A 5804-nucleotide genomic window follows, 5' to 3' on the forward strand; every position below is an offset into this window, starting at 1 on the left:
GGCGCCTTAGCTGCTTGAACCACAGGCGCTGAGCCCATAGATATTGATAATTGAGATCTCATCATATTGTGTATTGACCTTAACAAATATAAAGTGGCCATCTTTATCTTTGGTTACTTTTGTTGGTTTAAAACCTATTGTATCTGTGAATAAAATTGCAACAGCTGCTTTTTTCTGCTTTCCATTAGCCTGGAATATAGATGACCATCCCTTCACCCTGAGTCTATATTTGTCTTTTAAGATAAGATGAGATTCTTGAGCTTCCTCTTTTTCTGGCTGAAACCATGGAGGGTGTCGAAGAGAAGAAAAAGAAGGTTCCTGCTGTGCCAGAAACCCTTAAGAAAAAGTGAAAGAATTTCGCAGAGCTGAAGATCAAGCATCTGAGAAAGAAGTGTGCCCAAAAGATGTTTCGAAAGGCAAGGAGGAAGCTTATCTATGAAAAAGCTAAGCATTATCATAAGGAATACAGGCAGATGTACAGAACTGAGATTCAGACAGCTAGGATGGCAGGAAAAGCTGGCAACTTCTATGTACCTGCAGAACCCAGATTGGCATTTGTCATCAGGATCAGAGGTATCAATGGTGTGAGTCCAAAGGTCTGAAAGGTGTTGCAGCTTCTTCACCTTCGCCAGATCTTCAGTGGAACTTTTGTTAAGCTCAACAAGGCTTCTATTAACATGCTGAGGATTGTAGGACCATATATTGTATGGGGGGTACCCAAATCTGAAGTCACTAAATGAGCTAATCTACAAGCATAGTTATGGCAAAATCAATAAGAAATGAATTGCGTTGACTGATAACAGTTTGATTGCACAATCTCTAGGTAAATATGGCATCATCTGCATGGAGGATCTGATTCATGAGATCTATACTTTTGGAAAATGCTTCAAAGAAGCAAATAACTTCTTGTGGCCATTCAAGTTATCATCTCCATGGGGGGAATGAAGAAAAAGACAACCCACTTTGTAGAAGGTGGAGATGCTGGTAACCAGGAAGACCAAATCAATAGACTTATTAGAAGAATGAACTAAGGTATCTGCCCTGATTGTTTTTGTAATCTGGTCAGTTAATAAACAGTGACTGCTTTCAAATTGAAAAAAAAAATAAGATGAGATTCTTGTATACAACAGATGTCTGGTCTGAGTTTCTGTATCCAATCAGCCAATCCGTGACTCTTAAGAGGACAATTTAAACCATTCACATTGATTGAAATTATTGATAAGCCTGATAAAATTTTAGGTATTGAGTTGTTCAAAAGTCCAGGGGATGTTCTTAATCCTTTTGCACTGTAGAAGTTGGAGCTTGATCAATAGTTTCTGAGTTAGTTTACTTTTGTAGTGGAGGATTGCACTGGTCATTATGGAGAATAGGTCTGAGAATATCCTGGAGAGCTGCTTTAGTTATGGAAAATTTCTTCAACACATGGATGTCATTAAAGTATTTAATTTCTCCATCATAAATGAAACTCAGTTTAGCTGGATACAGGATCCAGGGCTGAAAGTTATTTTGTTTTAAGAGATGAAATGTCGATGACCACCCTCTTCTTGCCTGAAAGGTTTTGGCAGAGAGATCTGTAGTTATTCTGATATTCTTCCCCTTGTAGGTTATGGTTTTCTTATGTCTCGCTTCTTTCAAGATTTTCTCTTTCATATTAACTTTAGTGAAGTTAATTATGATGGGTCTGGGGGATGTCTTATTTGGGTTGAGTCATACTGGGGTTCTGAAGCTGTCTGCAATCTGAATTTCAGGATTTCTTGACATATCTGGGAAGTTCTCTTTCATAATTTTGTAGAGAAGAGCCTCTGTGTTTTGTGAAGCAACTTCATCACTTTCAGGGATTCCTATGAGGTGAATATTAGTTTTCTTTGAATCATTTCATAGCTTTCTGAGAGAATGATCTGTTTTTGTTTTCCATTTCTTTTTTTTTTTTTTTGAGACAGGAGCCTCAAGCTATCCCCCTGGGTAGAGTGCCGTGGCATCTCAGCTCACAGCAACCTCCAACTCCTGGGCTCAAGCAAGTCTCCTGCCTCCGCCTCCCAAGTAGCTGGGACCAGAGGCGTCTGCCACAACGCCTGGCCATTTTTTGGTTGCAGCCATCATTGTTGTTTGGCGGGCCCAGGTTGGGGATTCAAACCCGCCACCTTGGGTGTACATGGCTGGTGCCTTAGCCACTTGAGCCACAGGCGCCGAGCCTGCTTTCCATTTCTGATTCTCTTTGGACGTTTGGACATATTTCGAAGCTTTGTCTTCTATGTCTGAGATCCTTTGTTCTGCCTCCTGCACTCTGTTACCAAGAGATTCTACCATATTTTTCAGATCCTTGAGGGCTGCAATCTCTTGTCTTAATGTTTCAAAATCTTTGGTGGTTTTGTCTTTGAATTAGTTGAATTCTCGAGTGAACTTTTGGAATGCTGCTTCAATTTCTCCTTCTATCTTTGCCTCCATTCTGTTTATCTTATATACAATCCAAATTCTGAATTCAATTTCTGACATCTCAGCCATTTGTTTATAAAGAGGATCTTCAGTTTCATCTGCCACATCCTTTCTTGGGGGGGTTGACCTACTCTGGTTATTCATATTACCAGCCACATCCTTTCTTGGGGGGGGGGTTGGTCTACTCTGGTTATTCATATTACCAGAGCTTTTCCGCTGATTCTGCCCCATGATTATTTTACCCCGTTTGGCTTTTCCCCTTGAGGTTTGTCAAGGAACTGTACAGTGTTACGGCCTGAGAGACTGGTGATCTGCTTGGTGTTGTTGGGTGAAGTGGCTCTCTCTTATTTTCACCCGGTCTCTTACCTACCCTAGTGATTCAGTTTCTCTTGGTTGAAGTCTCTGCTGTGGAGAAATACCAGCAATTAAGTCACCCCATCCCCCACAAACAACAATTGGGCAAGGAAAATCAAACCTTCCCTCAACCATACACCCAGGGTGCCCCTTTGAATAGTCCCTGGGTGGTCTGCCCAGTTTAAGGGGTCCAAATCAGTTGTCCCAGTCAGCACCAGTTTCAGGTGGAAGAGTTCAAATGTCTCCGGCAACTAGTTAAGAGGGGTCTGCTTGCAGCTTGGATATAACTTGCTCCAGTGCTCCGTGAGGGCAAAGGGACCCACCCAGCAAATGGGTTAGTCTGGGAAGGTTAATACCTCCTTCCCCACCTTGCACCCAGTCACTTGTAATCCCCCAGGTCTGTGACCCTATTCACTCCAGTAGGCAACTGCTCCTGGGGTTTATGACTGCCAAAATAACCCAGAAATCTGAGTTTGGCAGAGGGGCCTTGTGTATTTATATTAGGCTGTGAACATTCTCTTAATTCCAGCCCCTCGCCTTCTGTCCCTGCTGGTTTCCTCTGCAAGTCAGAGGCTGCTAGAGCTGATGAGGAACTCAACCCTGGGCAGCAAACAATTAGACTTTACAGTCAGGTGTCAATTCCTGCCTCTGCCCACTCACTGCCTTTATTTCAGCATTCCCCTGAGGGCGAGGTGCTCGTTGGGAAATCTGAGTCCAGTCTAGCAGGGGAAGAATTTAGGCTTTGGAAGTTCTTGCTGTTTCAGCCTCACACCTTCTGTTTTATCTAAATTCTTCCGCAAGTCAGAGGCTGCTAGAGCTGGTGAAGAACTCAGCTCTGGGCAGCAAGCTATTAGAGTTTACACTCAGGTGTCAATTCCAGCCTCTGCCCACCCAGTGCCTTTGTCTCAGCTATTCCCCTGAGGGCTGATGCTAATTGTCTCTTTACTTACTAAAGTTACCAAGTCCGTTCTGCCTGTGGCTGCTGTCCAGAACCCAGAGAGACAGGGCTCACCTATCTGGAATGGCATCAGTTCTCAGCTCAGGATGCCACTGTTGTTGTATGGCTTCCTCCGAGCCAACTTTCTTCTCACTCCTGTGACACAGTCAGCACAGAGCAGCACCAGCCCTTTCCCCCTCCAATTCTCTCAAGGAGATGCCCAAGAATCTGGACTCCATAGGTAACAAACCTCCTGACCTCAGGGTGGGTGGGTGGGGACTCCTTGGAGTTCAGTGTTGCAGGTGGGGAATGTATAAAGTTTTATATAGTTTTACAGTTTTATGCCTGGCAGGAGGGTGCCATGGCATGCCAGCAGGGGTAGGAGGTCCTCTTTTTAGGGGGTATCTCCCGTGGGGTAGAGTGGGAGGAAGCTTGAACTCTGCTCGCTTGTTTGCATGGAGTAAACTGTGAGCCCGTCTTGTGGGGGAGGGGACTCCTGTCTGCTTGGTGGTGGATTTTGTACTTTTTGATTGTGTTTTGGGGGTTGCAGCTCGCCTCAGGAAGGTTGAAGTGTGTTCTTCAACCTTCTCCCTTGGCTCTGCTCCAAACCATCAGCTCCCTTGCTAAACTTTTGTCCTTTAAACCTCCTTCTGGATGGGAGCTTCTATAAAAAGCTGGCTGCAGTCTGCCATCTTGGCTCTGCCCCATTTTTTTTTTTTTTAATAATGAAATGTTTTCCTATCATGTATGTGGCATTCTATAGCTGGATGACTTTTGGCATAGTTGTTACATATTTGGCATGGATAGCACACAGGTTGGTGTCTTCAAAAAAGCCACCAGATAGGCCTCACTTGCCTCTCGCAAAGCACCAATAACTGCGCTCTGGAAGTGCAGATCTGTCCTGAAGGCCTGAGCAATTTCTTGCACCAGATGCTGGAAAGGAAGTTTGCGAATCCGCAGTTCAGTGGACTTCTGATAACGTCTTATTTCATGGAGTGCCACAGTACCAGGCCTGTAGCGATGAGGTTTCTTCACCCCTCCAGTAGAGGGTGCACTCTTGTGAGTGGCTTTTGTAGCCAGTTGCTTTCTGGGTGCTTTACCACTGGTGGATTTGCCAGCAGTCCATTTTGTACCAGCCACAGTATAAAGATCTCCTTCCTTACTTCCCTTTCTCCTTTGACTGGAGCTGGGTGAGCTAGACGCTATGCTGGCATTAGACAGTGATGGCCAATGTGTAGTTTTTAATACAAGTGATGTTCTAGAAGTCTGAAGCTTACAGAACAGCTTCCCTTCAACATCCATCAGTGCATAGCCTTTTTAAAATGATACATGATTGTAACTATTTCTGGGGGTAATTTGATATTTAAATACATGCATACAACATGTAATGATCCAATCAGGATATCCATCACCTCAAACACTTATCATTTCTTTGTGTTGGAACAATGTAAATCTAAGACTTTTGGCTCTGTGCCCTTTGCACAGTGCTTATGGCACCAGCCACATACACAGAGGTTGGCGGGTTTGAACCTGGCCTTGACCAGCTAAATAACAATGGCAACTGTAACAAAAATAATAGCTGGGCATTGTGGCGGGCACATGTACTTAGGAAGCTGCGGCAAGAGAATCACTTAAGCCCAGGAGTTTGAGGTTGCTGTGAGCTGTGACACCACAGCACTCTACTGAGGGTGACATAGTGAGATTCTGTCTCAAAATAAATAAATAAAATGAAATAAATTGTTGAAAAAAAAAACTAAGACTTTTGAAGTTGAGAGGCATTTGGAAGAGGAAACCGGGACCCAGAGATTGGAGATGATTTGATCAACCGAGGTAAGAACTAGGGCTGAAACTTTTGCATAGCCAGAGATCTCTGTTCTTTATTCACTATGGTCCCATCAAAGATGTCAGTTATCTTGTAGCATTAATTATCTTTTTCCTTAAAACATCTTTTCCTTTTCCTGCTATAAATGTTTAAGATATTTTGGAAAGACATCTGGAGAACACTTAGAGAACTAAAAATAGGCCTGCTGTTTGATCCTGCGATTCCTTTATTAGGTATATTCCCAGACAACCAAAAATC

General features: G+C 43.5%; 1 pseudogene; it reads left to right on the forward strand.

Moving 5' to 3' along the window:
* Window positions 1–284: 284 nt before the first annotated feature.
* Window positions 285–1104, forward strand: LOC100967219 (annotated as a pseudogene).
* The last annotated feature ends 4700 nt before the right edge of the window (window positions 1105–5804 follow it).

Source organism: Otolemur garnettii, unplaced genomic scaffold (genome assembly GCF_000181295.1).
Source record: "Otolemur garnettii isolate 467f Iridium unplaced genomic scaffold, OtoGar3 scaffold00117, whole genome shotgun sequence".
In the NCBI taxonomy this organism is placed as follows: domain Eukaryota; kingdom Metazoa; phylum Chordata; class Mammalia; order Primates; family Galagidae; genus Otolemur; species Otolemur garnettii.